We start from the raw sequence: 18,542 nt of genomic DNA, 5'->3' as shown, positions 1-18,542 counted from the left end.
TTTAGTTAACTTTTCCCCTTGAAAAAATGCAATGGAAAACCGACATCATGTTTCACTCTCTCAGTTAATATTCACGAGTACAGCGGCTACAACTCGGGACCCGGCCGTCACCGATGCTGTCCAGAGCCAGTTCACAGCGAAACTAAGTTCTTTACGCCAAGTAAACGGTGGTTCCCAGCCACTGCCTAGCGTGCATATGAAGTACAACTCCGAAATCTGGGGAGAACAAATGCCGCTGCGATCACCTGCTCTGCTTCTTCCGTTCCTCCATTCATGCTTAGCGACCCGGCCTATTCCTCTGGGTTTTGCCCCTTTGCTTGACTGCGGGGGTTTGCACCTGCTGCCCCTGCGCACTTGAGGCGGCCTGCTGTGCTGCTTTCTGCTGGACACTGTGCAGCCTCACGGGCAGTCACGTCGCTGCTTCAGGGTCCTGGGAAGAATGCGGAATGACTGCCTCGGGGACAGGTGACCCGCGGCTTCTCAGAGCGCAGCCACCAGAGCTTCAGTCATGGCCAATTCGGCAGGAAACCCCTTCGATAAAACTTCGCAGGAGTGGACATCTCCTTTACACTAGTCTTTCATATTTTTGCTTTTTTTGTTGCAGCCTTTGGTCCTTGCCATGGCAGACGGATTCTATTAAAATGCATCACAACACAGCCTCATGACTCCGCGTCACCCCGCGACCGTGTTCAGCACCCACGTGCGCATCGACGCTAGCATATGGGGCAGTGCCGGCGAGGTTTGCATCTTCTCTGTACGGTGTGTCTAATTGTCCGCCAAACTCAAGTCGGTGAGGAATAACAGTGCAGTGACGCCCAATACCCATTAGGAAGTTGGCTGGTTTCATGTCTCTGTGTATAAAATTCTCTGTTTGCACTTATTCAGTGCTACTAACCAGCTAACGTCCGTGCAGTTTTCACTGTGAACCTTCTGGAACAGAAATTGAGGAGTCCTGGAGGCTGGGTCCAAGACGGTGCGTGACCAGCACATCCTGACCCGACCACCGCACCTGCAGGACGCCCAGCCCGCCTTGAACCATCCGATGGACTCTGCTCCCGTCCAGCAGCTGGGGACGCCTGGCCTTCTGCGAGTCCAGCTTCACGGCCACTGTCTCCCCGTTGGTAGCGCGGACCTGCAGGCCAGTGTCCCCGACGGAGCCAGAGCCGGTGTCGGAACCAGTGCACACCTCCCCCCAACCGCGCACTCGCTCTTGCAGCAGCCACTCACGGTCCTGACGCTCGGAGTTGGAGGCCAGGGCTCTGCCAGTCACCTGCGAGGGGACGGCGCAGGCCTCCGGGGCTTCCCTCCGGAAGGGCCGCGCCAAACGGGAAACGCTGGCTCCTGCAAGGGTTACAGGGCGCCTGCCACACACACCTGCCACCTTGTTGCCCGCCCCCGCACTCCCCAACCCCCCTCCCCACCTCCTCGCCCCGCTGCAGCAGATGCAAAAAGCCCGCAGGGGAGTGTTTTTTAAATGATCGCTGTTACCGAGATTTAAAGTTGAGACATGGAGGTCTAGTGTGTTATCTGATGAGGTTGTGGGATATAGGTGAGGTTCAGTGGGGTGGAGTCTGGAGCCAAAGACCAAGAAAGAATTCTTGAGGTGTCTTTGCTGCCAAACTGGTGGTTTATTAAAGCACGGGGACAGGACCCATGGGCAGAAAGAGCTGCTGACCTGGGTTGTGAGGGGTGGCTGATTATATATCCTGGGGTTGGAGGAGGTAAGGAAAAAGCGAGGTTGAGAAAATACTTTCATATGTTAAAGAAGATTCGCAAGATACCTGAGGCCTTGCCATTGTCAAGTTAAGGTTGTTGACCCCTCTAGTAAGGTATTAACATGAAGATAGTTGGGAACTCCCAGATTCCTGCAAGTATCTGTCTATGGCCTGAAGGTTATAAAGACATTTAATTGTATCTACATTCCCTTCTGGAAGCTAGGTTAGTGATAGAAATGGTTTGTTCTTGTAGACTGCTAAGACATTTGCAAACTGAGGGAGACTCAAATCTTGCAGGATTGTGGTCTTTATAGGTTTACTCTTTCTTTCTCCTTTAGGGCAGCCAGGAGTGCCTGAGGAAGGAATGTCAAGTACATCCCATGGGGTGGGTGGTGTTGTGGGGTGTCAGTTTTTGCTTGGGCTTCAGCTTGCCTTCTGTTCCCTCATCATTATCTTACGCTGTTGTGATACAAGATTGTAACACTCACATTTAGAGTTTCGCTAAATATTGATGGCTAGAATTGGACATTCAGGGTCATACGTACTTCATCTTAAAGTTAATAAAGTCTTGGGGCGCCTGGGTGGCTCAGTTTGATGAGGTTGTGGAATATAGGTGAGGTCCAGTGGAATGGAGTCCAGAGCCAATGACCAAGAAAGAATTCTTGAGACATCTTTGGTGCAAAATGGTGGTTTATTAAAGCAGGGGGACAGGACCCGTGGGCAGAAAGAGCTGCCGCCCAGGGTTGTGAGGGGAGGCTGATTATATATCATGGGGTTGGGGGAGGTAAGGAAAGAAAGGGAGGTTGAGAAAGTACTTTCACATGTTAAAGAGGATTCACAACCTTGCCATTGTCAGGTTAAGGTTGTTTTTCCCTCTTGCAAGGCATTAACATAAAGATGGTTGGGAACTTCCTGGAGGCTGCAGATTATAAGGACATTTAATTGTATCTACATTCCCTTCCAGAAGCTAGGTTATTGGTAGAAATGCTTCGTTCTTGTAAACTGCTAAGACATTTGTAAACCGAGGAGACTTAAGTCTTGCAGGATTGTGGTCTCTATAGGTTAACTACTTCTTTGCCCTTTAGGGCAGCCAGGAGTGCCTGAGGAACTTCACGTACATCCCATGTTGGGGGGGGGGTGGTTGTGTGGTGTCAGTTTCTGCTTTGTCCTCAGCTTGCCTTCTGTTCCCTCATCAAGCTGGTTAAGCGACTGCCTTTGGCTCAGGTCATGATCCCAGGGCCTGGGATCTACACCCGTGTGGGGCTCCCTGCTCAGTGGGGAGCCTGCTTCTCCCTCACTTTGCCTGATGATCCCCCTGATTGTTCTCTCTCTCTCTGTCAAATAAATAAAATCTTAAAGAAAATTTAAAAAACTATTTTAAAAAGTTAATTAATTCTTGTCACATGTGTCTTCCAAGCATGGACTTCCAATTTACAGTCCTCTCCATAGAACATGTGAATTTCTATAATTCTGCATTTTCCAGACTTATGAATGTGAACTGGCATTACATTTTGCCTAGGTTTGCATTTTTGGTTATTAGTTTGAACATCTTTTCATATGTTTATTGGTCATGTGGTTTTCCCTTCCTATAATGATGACCTGCTTCATAATCTGTTTTGGTTTTATTTTTTTTCTTATTTATGCAAAATTTGTCTTTAGGTAATCTCTGATTGTTTTCATCAGGGATCATAATGGTATTTTCTTATGTTTTCTTCTTAAATTAAATTTTTGGTCAGATATTTATGCCATTAATTAGCCTATAATTCATTCTTTTAATGTGTGAAGTAGGGATTAAATTTCTTTTTCCCAGAGGATATTTTCCCAGAAAAAATAAATTTTATTGTCCATCTTTACCAGTGGTGTATATTGCAACATCTGGTTAAAAAATTTTGGTGCCAGGGCAGCTTAGTCAGCTATGTTTGCTTTTAGCTCAGGTCATGATCCCGGGGTCCTGGGATCCAGCCAGCCCTGTCTGGGGCTCCTTGCTTAGTGGAGAGCCTACTTCTCCCTCTCCCTCTCCCTCTGCTACCCCTGCTTATGCTTTCTATCTCAAATAAATAAAAATCTTAGAAAAAAAATTCCATCGCTTTTCCTGTCTATCTCCATGATAATTCTATACCATTATAATGATTACTGCTACATAATAAGTCTTCATCTCATAGGGCAAATTTATAATTATGATACTTTTAGACTAAACATAATATGTATGTGGGTGGATAGATTTCAAATCTTTAATATGCTTACTAATTTTAAGTGCTTGATTTATAAATTACTAAGAAAGCTGATTTTGAATTTTCATTGCTAAATTTATACATTTTTGTTATTATTTACAACGTTATCGATTGTTTCTATAACGCTTGTAATTTGAAGATGGTCTGACTGAGATATTAGTCTAACCTATTGTTGTCTTATACTTATTCAAACCAGGTATGTTGGCTCTAAATACTATTATTAATGTTTTCTACTTGAACATAACATGTCTCCCTTACTAAACAATTTCCGCAGAAGTGGAATCATAGCTCATATTATTATACTTATATTGCCCCAAAGATTTATATATACCAAATATAAGTATTTATTTATTATAAAATTAGACAACTTGAAATGCAGAACACAAATAAAATATTGGTCCACATCTTATTCTTTAAATATTATGGTATTTTGTTACTTCATTATTTTGTTTAATGTTCTATATACTTAAGTTCCATTCAGATATGATATAGCTATATGTATATCTGATTGTAAGCCTCATTATTATTTGCAAAGTGAAGTGAATTGGTCTTGGATTAATCACACACACAAGCTGAATAGAAGCCATGATAAAGTAAAAGTAAAATATCTTAACATAATGTTAACACTTAACACAACAGTAAAGAACCAAAATTTCAAAATAAAAAAAAGTTTCTAACGAATTGTTAAAAGGATCTCTTATAATAATCTATTTTATTAACTTGTGAATTGGTCGGAAGAGTGAAAAATGATGTTTTGCTTCTTTACAAAAGAACCTCTTATCTGAAAAATTATTTTCTACAGAACATTTCAGTTTTCTTTGTCATCATTTTTCCTATGTTGACATAGTTATTGTGATTAAAATAAGAAAACAAACAAAAAGCTATTTCGAGGCCCTGCTTCAAACCTGTTTAAGACAGCCAGATAAATAAAGTACAAATCCTTTGGTCTGGTATTTTCGATCTGCAAACTTCATCTTCTAACAGCATTCCCACATATTTCTTTCTTTCTTTTTTCTTTAACTATAGTTGAAATACACTGCTTTATTGGTTTCAGGTATACAATGTAGTGATTTGACAAGTATAGCTACTATCTGTCTCCACACAAAGTTGCTACAATGTGTTGACTGTATTTCCTTTGCTGTACTCTTTATCCCTGTGACTTACTTATTTTATAACTAGAAGTTTGTACCTCTTAGTGCCCTTCACATATTTTGCCCATCCTCCCACCCTCCCTTCTGGCAATCACCAGTTTGTTCTCTGTATTTATGAGTCTGTTCTGTTTCCTTGTTTTTTTAGATTCCATATATAAGTAAAGTTATCACTCTTATATTTATTGCAGCATTATTTACAATAGCCAAGATAGGAAACAACCTAAGTGTCCATCATTAGATGAATGGGTAAAGAAGTTTTATAGAAATATAAATATATATATATATATACATAATTCACATATATATATACATAATTCATATATATACATATATATGAATATTATGCAACCATATGACAGGATGAGATCTTGCCATTTGTGACAACATGGATGGGCCTAGAAGGTATTATGCTAAGTGAAATAAGTAAGACTAAGAAAGACAAATACCTTGTGATTTCACTCATAAGTGGAATCTAAAAACAAAACAAACAAATAAACAAACAAAAAGCAGAATTCGACCTATAAATACAGAGAACAAACTGATGGTGCCAGAGGGAAGGGGAGTGGGAGATACAGACTGCCAGTTATGGAATGCATAAGTCATGGGGATAAAAAATACAGCATAGAGCATAGGGTCTATGATATTATAGGAGTGACCCATAGTAGCTACACTTGTAGTGAGCATAGTGTAAAATATAGAAATGTCGAATCACTATGTTGGAAACCTGAAACTAATGTAACATTGTGTGTCAACTATACTCAGGTAAAACTATAAATTAAAAAAATGAAATCTTGCCATTTGTGACAACATGGATGGATCTAGAGGGTATTATGCTAAGTGCACTAAGTCAGACAAAGAAAGAAAAATCCCACATAAAATTTAGATTTCAAATCCACATTGTCCTGGAGTATCACTGGACACCCTCCTAGGCCAGTATGGTCTAGTAGTGGTGAGTTTTCAAGGATAAAGTTTGGTTCACTCTGTCACTATCATGCAATCTAATAAACAATATGGTATTGAAATCAGCACCCCCAAATTCCCATGAAAGGGGACACACTGCTCAGTCTGGAATGACGGGTAAGTGACATGTCTACTGGACAGGCTTTAGGCATGTCTGTCCGAGGAGGAATTCATCCTTTGCCAGCTTTGAGCTTAGTGCTTCCTACTCTGCAGTCCTGTGACTGGATGGTGTCAAGGTGTAGACATCTCACTGTCTCTGAGTAAACAGGACTTGTAAGTAATTACAGTCTTATGATTTAACCATCCTAGTCCCTTTCCTCTCGTACAGAACTGGGTCTAGTCTGTGTATTCAGAAGGTGGGGGCCATAAGGCTTCTGAGCATCTAAGTATGCTATTGGCTGTGGCGGCAAGTTCCTTTTTTCCTAGGCCTGACCAACAGTTTCAAGTCATTGTGGACATACATGGGTGTGAGGATAGTGAACACGGAGAACTAATGCTTAAAACACAGTCCTATGAAAATGTTCTTTTCAAAACAATTACAAGCCCTTCCAGAATGCACAGTAAGCACTTCTCATTTAAACAAACCAGACATTTTCTCTCATGTTCTTTTTGCATGCTTTAAAAACATTTTCCCACTTCATATTATTCAAATTTCAATGTAATGAATCTTCCCTATGTTACTGGGTTATCTGTTCTCTACCTGATGGTCCCATAGCAAAGATATTTGCTTACATTGTGCTTATCGACCAACTCCTTTCCATTATTTGAGGTATTTAATGGAAAAAAATGACAAATTATGTTGTCAAAGGATAATATTTTTAAAGTGATAAAATTATGACTCTCATATGAATAAAAATAATAAAATACCTAGGAATAAATATAACTGAGGAGGTGAAAGACCTGTACTCTGAAAACTATAAACCAGTGATGAAAGAAATGAAAGATGACACAAATGGAAAGACATTGCATGTTCATGGATTTGAAGAACAAATAATTGTTAAAATGTTTGTACTACCCAAAGCAATCTACAGATTTAATGCTATGCCTATCAAAATACTAACATCATTTTTCAAAGAGCTAGGATGTATAATATTAGAATTTGTATGGAACCACAAAAGACCTCAGCCAAAGCAATTTTGAAAAAGAACAAAACTAGACGTATCACAATCTCAGATTTTAAGATTTGATTACCACAAAGTTGTAGTAATCAAAAGAGTGTAGTACTGGCACAAAAAGAAATGCAAGATCAATGGAACAGAGAGAAAACCCGGAAATAAACATACAATCATATGGTCAGTTGAGCTTCAACAAAAAGGCAAGAATATGCCGTGGGAAAAAGACAGTCTCTTCAACAAATGGTGTTGGGAAAACTGGACAGCTACACAGAAAATAATGAAATTGAACCATCTTTACACACCATACACAAAAATGTATTCAAAATGGATTAAGGACTTAACTGTGAAACCTGAAATCATAAAAATCCTAGAAGAGAGCACAGGGAGTAATTTCTCTGACATCAGCCAGAACAGCATTTTTCTAGATGTGTCTCATTAGGCAAGAGAACCAAAAGCAAAATAAACTATTTGGACATCATCAAAATAAAAAGCTTGTGCGGAGTGAAGGAAACAATCAATGAAACTAAAAGGCAAACTACAGAATGGGAGAAGATATTTACAGAGGATATATCCAATAAAGGGTTAGTATCCAAAATATATCAAGAACTTACACAAGTCAACACACCTAAATTAATTAATTAATTAATTAAAAAAATCTAATTAAAAATGGGCAGATGATATGAACAGACATTTCCCCAAAGAGGATATGCAGATGACCAGTTGACACATGAAAAGATCCTTGACATCACTCATCATCAGGGAAACGCAAATCACAACTACAAGGAGATACCACCTCACATCTGTGAGAATGGCAAAATAAAAAACACAAACGTCAGCTGTTGGCAAGGATGTGAAGAAAAAAGAACCCTTGTGCCACGTATGTGGCGATACAAGTTGTGCACCCACTGTGGAAACCAGTATGGCTATTTCTTAAAAAATTAAAAATATAATTACCATATGATCCAGTAATTCAAAAGAATTTACCAAAAGAATATGGAAACACTAATTCAAAGGGAGAGATGCACCCTTGTTCATTGCAGCATTACTTACAGTAGCCAAATTACGGAAGCAGCCTAATGGAAAAAGAAGAGGTGGTGTGTGTGTGTGTGTTTGTGTGTGTGTGTGTGTGTGTGTGTGTGTGTAAAGCCTGAATTATATATACAAACTATATGAAAAAGAATGAAATCTTGCCATTTGTAGTGTCATGGGTAAGATCTAGAGGGTATAAAGCTAAGTGAAATAAGTCAGTAGGAGAAAGACAAATACCATATGATTTCACTTATATGTGGAATTTAAGAAAACACATGAATAAAGAAAAAAAAAAGAGAGACAAACCAAGAAACAGGCTCTTAACTATGGAGATCAAACTGATGGTTACCAGAGGGGAGGTAGCTGGGGAGGACGGATGAAATAGGTAAAAGGGAACAAAACAAACTTACCATGATGAGCACTGAGTAATGTATGTAATTGTTGAATCACTGTATTGTACATCTGCAATTTTTTTTTAAATATTTATTTGAGAGAGAGAGAGTACATGTAATGAGGGGAGGAACAGAGGGAAAGAATCTTTGATCCCGGCTGAGCATGGAGCCCAATATGGTGCTCAATCCCAAGACCCATGAGATCATGACCTGAGCTGAAACCAAGAGTTGGAAGATCCACTGGCTGAGCCACCCAGGTGACTCTGTCTGAAATTTATATAACACTGTATGTTAACTATATACTGGAATAATTTCTTTTTTAAAAGTAAATGAATGAATACATGTGAAAAATATAATTTTACTTATGTTAATGAGGCAACCAGTAAGTTCTTATAATTAGTGGCAAAGAGAATGAAAAAATACACACACATAGACATTCAAAGGTGCTGAAATGAATTTACACATAGGTAACTGTAAAGTAGTCCAAGACAATTAAAAGCACCTACTAGTACAGAATCAGATAGGATGGAAGGCTTTCTTAGACCAGAAGTTTACACGTATTTTTTAAAGGGCCAGATAGTAAATGTTTTCTACTTTAATACCTCTATTGAAACTACTCAGCTCTGCTGTGGGAGCACAAAGCACCAATAGCAATATGTAAACAAATGGGTGTAGCTGTGTTTCAATAACATTTTATTTACAAAATGGAAGGCTGGCCTGCAGGTGGTAGTCTGCGGACCCTCCCAGTAAATCACACCTCTGGCATTCCATAGGACACTGCTTATGTTTATGTCCCCCTAAAATTCGTGTGTTGAAACTTAGTCCTCAATATAATAGTATTTGGAAATGGGGCTTTTGGGTAGTGATTGGGTCATGAGAGGGGAGCCTTCAGGAATGGGATTAATACCCTTATAAGAGAGACCCCAAAGGACTCTTTCATTCCTTTTCCCATGTTAGGACAATGAGAAGATGGGCATCTATGAACCAGGAAACAGGTCCTCAACAGAACCCAACCACATTGGCACCCTGATCTTGGACTTCCAGACTCTAGGATTGTAAGGGATAAATTTCTATTGATTATAGCCACCTGGTCTATGGTATTTTCAGTATAGCAGCCTGAATGGACTATGACAGAAAACTGGCAACAGGGGTGGGTTGTTGCTGTAACAAATACCTAAAAATATATGCATCTTTGAAATTAGGTGATAGAGGCTGGAAGACCTTTGATGTACATGCTAGAAAAAGCCTATATTGCTGTGAATGGACCTTCCAACGCGATTCTGGTGAGAGCTCGGAAAGAAAGGAGGAGAGCTGTCAAGAAAAGTCCTTTCTTCTTAGAGAATATCTTAGTGATCAGGAACAGAATTTCAGTAGGAATATGGCTGACAAAGGCCATTCAGATGCGGTCTCAGACAGAAATGAGGAATACGGTGTTGGAATGAGGAGAAAAGACCATCCTTCTCATAAAGTGGCAAAGGACTTGGCTGAATTGTTTTCATGTTCCAGTGTTTTGTGGAAGGTATAACTTGCAAGTGATAAAATTGAATGATTTAGCTGAAGAGATTTCTAAGCAAAGTGTTGAAGGTGCACCTGAGCTCTGCCTGATTTCTCATAGTGAAATGTAAGGGAGAAATGACTTAAAGATGGAAATGGTGGGGCGCCTGGGTGGCTCAGTCAGTTGAACATCTGACTCTTGATTTTGGCTCAGGTCATGATTTCAGGATCATGGGATCGAGACTCACAATGGACTCTGCATTCAGCAGCAGAGAGTCTGCTTGAGATTCTCCTATCTCCCTCTGCTCCTCTCCCCTGCACACTTTCTCTTTCTAAAATAAAGAAATAAACCTTAAAAAAGAAAAAGATGGAAATGTTTACTTAAAATGGAAGCCGAACATAAAGATTTGGAAAGATCCCATCCCAAATACAGTAGAAAATAACACTAAGGGTGTAGCCAAGTGACCTTTAATAAAGAGATTACTATGAATCAGCCATTTCAACGGAAGTGAGGCACGATTCTTCAAGACAATGGAAGAATGGCCCAAAGTCAATGCATAAAGGATTATACTCAGGCCTTAGGATTTAATGCTGTTGGGACCAATTACCCTTTTCTTTTTTCTTATTTCTCAATTTGGCTTAGCTATGTCTTTCCTATTCCTATCCCACAAGTGTATTCTGGAAGCACATATATCATTTGGTCCCACAGGCTCACAGACAGGGGTGAATTTGCCTCCAGATGAACCACACCCTGAATGTTACCTGAGGTGGAAATGTTGGGGTTTGGAGCCCACGGCCAAGAAAGAATTCTTGAGACATCTTTGGCACAAAAAAGTGGTAGTATTGAAGCAGGGGATCAGGACATGTAGGCAGAAAGAGCTGCACTGGGATTGTGAGGGGTGGCCCTCACATTGGGAGGGGTTAGGGATAGACGGGATAGGGATTCCCTAAGGAATTTTGGAAGTAAGGTTTCCAAGACCTTGAGGTGGTTAGCTATTGTTGGAAAGGTCATCTATTACTGTCTAACACAATCTTAGTCATGAGACCCATCAGATATATTATCAGTGGGTCATATGCCTGGGGGATAACTGCTAATATGTATCTTGGTGGGGGGTGGGGTGGGGTAGAGATAAAGGAAATTTCCAAAGGAATTTTTATATGTTAAAGTAGACCTACAGGATCCTGGGGGTTGGACTAAGATTGCCTTCTGCCCTTAGCAAAGTATTAACATCCAAGCAGTTGAGATCCTAGAGGAAGATCACTGCCTGTCTCAAGAACTTGTCAATGGGTTGTAAGTAGTAAGGAAATTTATTATTTTTTTCTTTTGCCTTTGCTTCCCATATCATCACCCACACCTGAATTAGACAACATTAAATGAGACATTAGACCCAGGCTTAAGAGTCTATGCTGATACAAGACTGTGGAAGAGGGGGGGATGTTGGGATAGAATGGATAGAATTTGCCTGTGAGAAGCACATAAAGTTGGGGGGGGCAGAGTGGAATATTGTGGACTGAATGTGTTCCCCCAAATTTATATGTTGAAGTCCTAACCCCCAGTGTGAACTGTTAGGGGGTGGGACCTTTGGACTGTGATTAAGTCATGAGTTAGGAGTCCTCATGAATAGGATTAATGCCCTTATCAAAGAGATTCCTGAGACCTCTCTTGCCCTCCTTCTGCTTCAGGAGGATATAGGGTAAGGCCTTGAATAATTGATTTATCCATATACCCTGTAAAAGGAAGGACATACTCTCATCAGACTCATGCAAATAACTTCGTTGCATTAAAAGGTAAGGAGACTCAGTAAAAGTCTGAATTCTGGGGCATGAGTAAAAATCAGTTCTTATTTGAAAATCTGTCATTTTAATTTACAAAGTAGACCCTACTAAATGATCTCCTAAGTGGGTTACCACTTGCTTAAGAAGAAAGAATGGTCTTCCTCCTACACTCAGAAAATAGAATATTAAAACATTAGCAAGATTCAAAACAAAAACAACAAAACACTAAAATTGTTTTCCTTATCAATTTATCCAGACTTATATAACAGATTCTTGTTCCACTGCATCTTGGATTAGCAGTCTGCTAAAAAAGTCATGGAAATCCTAACTCAGTCCACTGATACTGTGTGAACGCTGTCTAAGCATGCCAACTTCCAGTCTACTCTTGAAAGGAGCAGTAGTTTGAAGTAACTGGCACAATGATCTTCCATGGGGTCCTGAGAGAGTCCTTCTTTGCTGAAGACACAAAATCTGGCCTATCCTTTATAGCAGAGTGTATGGGTAATGAAGGATAGTTGGAAGAAAGGCAGGCAGGGACAAGGGGCCTCCCCGCCCTAAGAAGAAACAGCCTTAAAAGGATTTTACACCACCCTGGAAGGAGCCCTCCATCCTTTCCCAAGTGCTAGATGACAAAAATCTGATTGAATGACAGGCTCATGGAGAATTAATTAGATTAAAACACCTCGACAACAAGCCCATAAAACCCCTGGGCTTAGAAACTCCAATGGAAACCCTCTTGGGTCCCCTCCCTCTTTAGGACTTGCATTCTATCACTCAATAAACTTTACTAATGCTCAATAAACTTTGCTTTGCTGCCCACACTCTTCATCTGGTCTATCTCTTCATTCTTCGACGTGCCATGTCCCAGAACCACATGCGCCGAAGAAGAAATCCTGTTAACACAGGAAGCATCAGAGAAAATTAAAAAACAAACAAATAATAATACAAACAATGACTCATTCTGCTAGCCTATAATGAAAGTGGTTAATTTATTACCATAACATCTAATAGTAAAATGAAGGAGAGTACAGTATGCTATTGGGACATACGCTATTAGAACATAACTGTTCATGAGTTTTGATCATGTTTCCCTTTAGGGCTATAACATGTTACACAGATGGTGAGGATCCTGAGAAATCTCCAGGGACTTTCTATAAAGCACAAAATTTCTGAAATGTTTATGTTAGGACAATTTCGCTTATAGAAAATTAGGAGGGGCTAAATATCTCTTCAAATTGAAACTTCTTACACATATCTTACAGTAATAACAAAAAATCTAATAATTTCTAGTATCTCTTTTTATGAGGTAAAAGAACTAATATTTGTTATTTGGGGGGACTTTCTGGCAAATCTCAAAGATCTTATTATAGAAAATAATCTCAGAAAGTTATTGTTATTATTAATATTATTTTGCAATTAACTAAATGATCATTAGGGTATGAATTGTCAGAGGATATGTGGGCAGTTGACAAAGGAAGCATCACAGGTATTAGGGAAAAAATACTCTAATGAGTACTTCAACAGTGGCAATACATGATTAAACTCAAGGTAGAATCACATAAGGCAGAAGACCATGTCTTGTGTTTCCATGTCAAAACGTTTCAAAATAAAAACAGAACTGGGTAATTTGGAGTAAAGGTGAAAAAAGGGTTGGGAAATAAAATAGATTCAGGGCCAATCTTGTTAAATATCCATGTAAAAGTTAGTTCTTAAATACACATTTCTTTACTCATTCACCCAGAACTGTCCAATGGGCATAAAGGTAAGCCATATATATGCAGTTTTAAATTTCTATTAAAAATATAAGTGGAAGAAAACAGGGAAAATAATTTTTATGGCATCTTTTAAAAATGTATTCCAGTATATGGAAAAATATGGTGATTTCAATATTAGTTATATAAATATAATAAGATATTTTATATTTTTTGAACTTCTCAATATTTGGTGTGTATACAGATTACATAAAATAAGAGTTGAAAAAGTAGAGTCACATATCCAATTTGTTTCAAAAAGTCTTCCAGTAACTGAATCAAGTATTAGTCTTTTATTTAAATTATTTTTAAAAAATCAGTTATTCACTCTCCCCAGCTGCATTTCAAATGCTCGGGAGCCACACGTGCTGGCGGATTTTTTTCCAGACAGCACTCAGGTGCCCTGACTTCTCTGTTTCTCTTCCTTTTCCCTCCCCAGCTGAAGGCAAGCACCAGGTTTCATCAACGTAAGAAAGCAGGTGTGATTGCAGGAGGAGCAAGGGAGAAGACAAGCATGGGGAGAGGGAAGCAAGTTTGTCTAATGCTAATAAAGGAAGCAAAGCCCAGCTTTTTGTGAAGTGGTGAAATTCAAATGATGGTGAGTCATTTTCAAATGTGGGTGCAAATGAGCACTGCACACGTGTGTTCATGTTACACTCTTGGAACTGCTTACCCATACCCAGCAGCTGTATGCAACAGTTGATGCAGCAGTCTAGGGGGGCCAGTAGGTTTGAATTGGAATTGCGGCTTGTCCCACTGTAGATCTCTGACCTTGGGGGAATTAATTGTATTTATCTGAGCTCAAGATTCTCATCTGTAAACCAAGAGTAATAGTATCTACCACCTAGTTTGTCTTGACCATCAAATGTGATGATAGAGGTGACCTAGTTTTGTAAATTGTAAATTCCTCTACAGTTATGTTACTATCCTGATAATATCTTCCTTCTACTTTGGGGCTCTTCTTCATGAGTATACTAAGTCACTGGAACGAGGGGCACTTATGGCCCCCAAAACCTTTCCATTGATTTCTCACCTCTTTCAGTGGGACCTATGATCCCATGAAAATTCACATGCCCGTGGGGCATCTGGGTGGCTCAGTCAGTTAAGCATCTACCTTTGGCTCAGGTCATGATCTCAGAGTCCTGGGATTGAGCCCCATGTCCAGCTCCCTGCTTAGCGGGCAGTCTGCTTCTCCCTCTCCCTCTGCTCTTCCCCCTGCTCATGCTATCTCTCTCTCTCTCTCTCACTTGCTCTCAGGAAGTAAATAAATATAATATTTTTCAAAAATTCACATATCCCTTTAGGAGAGATGTATAATTTCAGGATGCTTCAAAGGCAAGAAAGTCACTGGGAAAATTACGCTATCTGTGGATTTAGCTGTTCTTTCAGTCGCCAGCTAATGGAGTTTCCTAAATAACTCTCAACACTTCAAGAAACACTTAGAAAACCAACTTCTGACTCTTTGCATTGAAGTCCGTTTATGTAGTGAAAAGAACACAGCCCATATAAGTCAATGGGAGAGTCCGATCCTTATCATCTTTGTTGATGATTTACTTTGTGACTTAGTTCAAATCACTGTGACACTGAATAAAGGAAACCTCCTTCAGAATGGAGTCAGGAGGCAAAAGGAAGAGCTCTCCTGTCTACCATCCATGGTCAATTGCAGACCCAATAGGAAGACACTTACCTTACATTCCCAACAGGGAGTGGCCTACTTTACTACCCCCGCAAGAGGAAGGAAGATTTCTCCTCACCCAGCAGCAGGCTTAGCCAACAAGAAAATACTGCAATCAGGCCAATGAGAAACCGTCACTACCTTGAACTCTGGCTTTCTTCCAAAGGATCTTTGTTCAAAGCAATTCCTCCCAACTTCTGCCTTTTCTGTATAAAAGAATGTTCTTCTCCTTTGATCTCTGGACTTTCCCATGGATTGCCAAAGCTTGCCTGTCCCAAATTGTAGTCCCTCGGCTATTCCCAAACAAACCCATTTTGCTAATAAAAGAACTGTCTTTTTGACCTTTTAGGTCAACACCACTTATCATCCCTGAGCTGCAGTGTTTGCTGTTGATGGTTTGGTAGTGGCTGTTGCATTTACATATTAAGAACAATAAGAGCTGTCTTCTATAACTTTTAGTAATAATGTGAAAATCCGGTAACACGGTGAGAGCATGAGATATGGAAACATGTTGTTTGTAAAGCCTGCTACAGAGGAATCTTTTTCCCTCCCTCCCTCCCTTCCTTCCCTCTTTCCTTTCTTTTTCTCTCTTTCTTTCTTTCTCTCTTTCTTTCTTTCTTTCTTTCTTTCTTTCTTTCTTTCTTTCTTCCTTCCTTCCTTCCTTCCTTCCTTCCTTCCTTCCTTCCTTCCTTCCTTCCTTCCTTTCTTCCTATTTTTGTTTTTAGCTAATATACTGACACAGTGACCAGGACATCCATACATCTCTAAACCACTGTCTTCTAGGACACAGTACAGATAAACAGAAGGTGGATTTTGGTTCTACAAAATAAATCAGCACACAGCTTTCCTCCAAAGAATTCTCACAGCTTGCTCTAAGCTCCGTAGATCCTTATTTTGCTTTTTTGGAAAATGCAGTAAAATAAAAACTGCTGTCAAAAGCATTTCAATGGCAAATGGACTTCTACTGAAATTGTAATGTTTTATTTTAATTTTTTTCAGAGTAAAATTTATCTATTAAAATGTGTCTTTTGTAAAAGTTCATCAGTGAAGATCATTATAGTTTCCTTAATTGAACTTTTAATTAGACTACAGAGATTATTTTAAATGTTTCTTTTGATTATGTGTTGAGTACTGTGACTTGTTGCCTTATAGAAATAGCAGAATTGACATTTACTTCCTTATCTCCTTGAAGGCATTCAGATAAGGATAATTTCATTAGTTCCTGTCTAAATGATGTTTCACATCTGGGCCCTAGAGCTAAGTCTTTCAACAGACTGCACAATTTAGTCTAGTCATGTAGACAAATTAACTTAATCACAATACTTAGGAAAAACCTCTCAAAATCCATAATTACGAACAACAAAAAATTCTTCAACAATTTCTTTGAAAAAAGATCATCACACTACGAAAAAATATATATAACATACTCAGAAGAAAAGTTTCAGTTCTTGTCAATCTTTAGTGAGTCTGCCAACAGGAAATGTCAATTACATGCTGGTTTTTATCTTTAGATATTTGCTTCATTATCCACATAATCAATTATTTATTCTCTAGCTCAAACTAATTAGCCTTTTTGTAAGTAAAAGGTATCTTGAAGTTGTAATATTCTTCTAATATTAATGTGATTATATCAAACAAATCAAACCTGCATGTGATGTTGAGGCATGAGAGGGTTTGCATTAACTGATGGACAATTAAAAGTCTATGAAATCCAGCTATCAAATTGCTGGGACACATTAAAGCAAAGCATACCATTGAATTTTAAAGAGTTTTAAAGAGGAAAGTACAAAAACTGTTAAATCTATTTTGCTGGATTTTGATTTAGGGGTAAATTGTTAGGCATGAAATCAGAAGATGTTCTGCGTTCAACTTCCTATTCAAAATGTTGGGTCAAAAATATTTGGCCACAAAAAAAAAAAAAAAAAAAATTGACCACAATACCTGTATTTCAAATTAAGTGCCATGACAGATTGATAGATAGATAGATGATAGATCATATATACACACATACATACTTGTAAGATGTGAGGAATGATCATTTTGAAATACTTTTAAAAAGTATGTATTGCATGGAAACCTTTTTACATCAGAAATCATGGATGTGCATTAAATGAAGAAACTTAAAACTTATGTAATACATTTAGAATAATCTTTATTACATTTTCTATTTTTCATTTATTATAACAATTTAGTAGAAATGAAACCATCAGATAAGCACACAATGTTGTACATTTTTTTCTTATTAAAACAGTAGGTGAGAACACGCTTCCTTATGGATTCTCAGAAAACCACAATTAAAGCATGTTTGCTTAAGCTCTGTTCTGACGTCTAACAGTGAGCCCACTCAGAATTCAGCCTGCATAGGAATCGGTTCTCTTTATGTATTTATTTGTGTCATTACTTCCCCCCCCCCCNNGCCGTGGTTAGGAAGGCTTATGCTGTAGGGTAGGAATTGGGTTGTCAAGAATAAGCCTGGTAGGACAACTCGTATGGATTTTATTGCTACATGCAGAAACCCTCCTCCCAGGAGGATGTTTAGGGTTAGGTTTGTTTTGTTTGTTTGCTTGCTTTTTGTTTTTTCCCTCTTTTGTGCCATTTTCACTAACACAAAAGCAACTGTGGCAGCCACACCCTCATGGTCTCCACAACTTATAACTCTGGAAAATAGGATTTATTTTGAATTTCCACAATGTGATCTATGTGTGAGGTAGGGAAGATTTGAAGAAGGCTAACTGGCAGTCCCAAGACTCTGTAGTTGCCAATATCAAAATTATGAAAGCTGCATCAAATAAACTGCTTACAATTGTCAATAAGACAGAATTCCTGAGCCCATTTGTTGACTTCCTGCCAGAGAACTGGGTATTAAAATGTCACCCTGAAATCGATGTGATAGCACTTCCACTTCCTCTGTCAGGTAGCCTAAAGGGTTAACAGGAAGCTGATTTGTCCCACCCTTCTCCCTCTGTGTCAGGAGGTCATTGGAAATACTAGACAGTGTTCCAAGATAGGGACTCGCCTTCCTACTTTGCTTGGCATTCATCTTTCAGTTTTCTGAAGTACTTAACGAGGCACCAACTATCTGTACTATATGTAGTCTCTTCTATTCCCTCGGTTGATAATATCAGCTATACATGTTTCTCAACTAGGTGTCTCATATTTTATTTTCATTTAGAGAGTTGAGAAGGAAAAAAAGGAAGGAGGGAGGGAGGGTGGGAGGGGAAGGAAAGCGAGGTAAGTAGGGGAAGGCCAAGGG

General features: G+C 39.1%; 1 pseudogene; it reads right to left on the bottom strand.

The window, feature by feature from the left end:
• Positions 1 to 277: 277 nt before the first annotated feature.
• LOC121105916 lies at positions 278 to 18,329 on the bottom strand (annotated as a pseudogene).
• Positions 18,330 to 18,542: the final 213 nt, after the last annotated feature.

Source organism: Ursus maritimus, unplaced genomic scaffold (assembly GCF_017311325.1).
Source record: "Ursus maritimus isolate PB19 unplaced genomic scaffold, ASM1731132v1 scaffold_3, whole genome shotgun sequence".
Lineage (NCBI taxonomy): Eukaryota > Metazoa > Chordata > Mammalia > Carnivora > Ursidae > Ursus > Ursus maritimus.
Note: the sequence above shows the minus strand (reverse complement) of the source record. Positions and strands in the feature narration are given on the sequence as shown.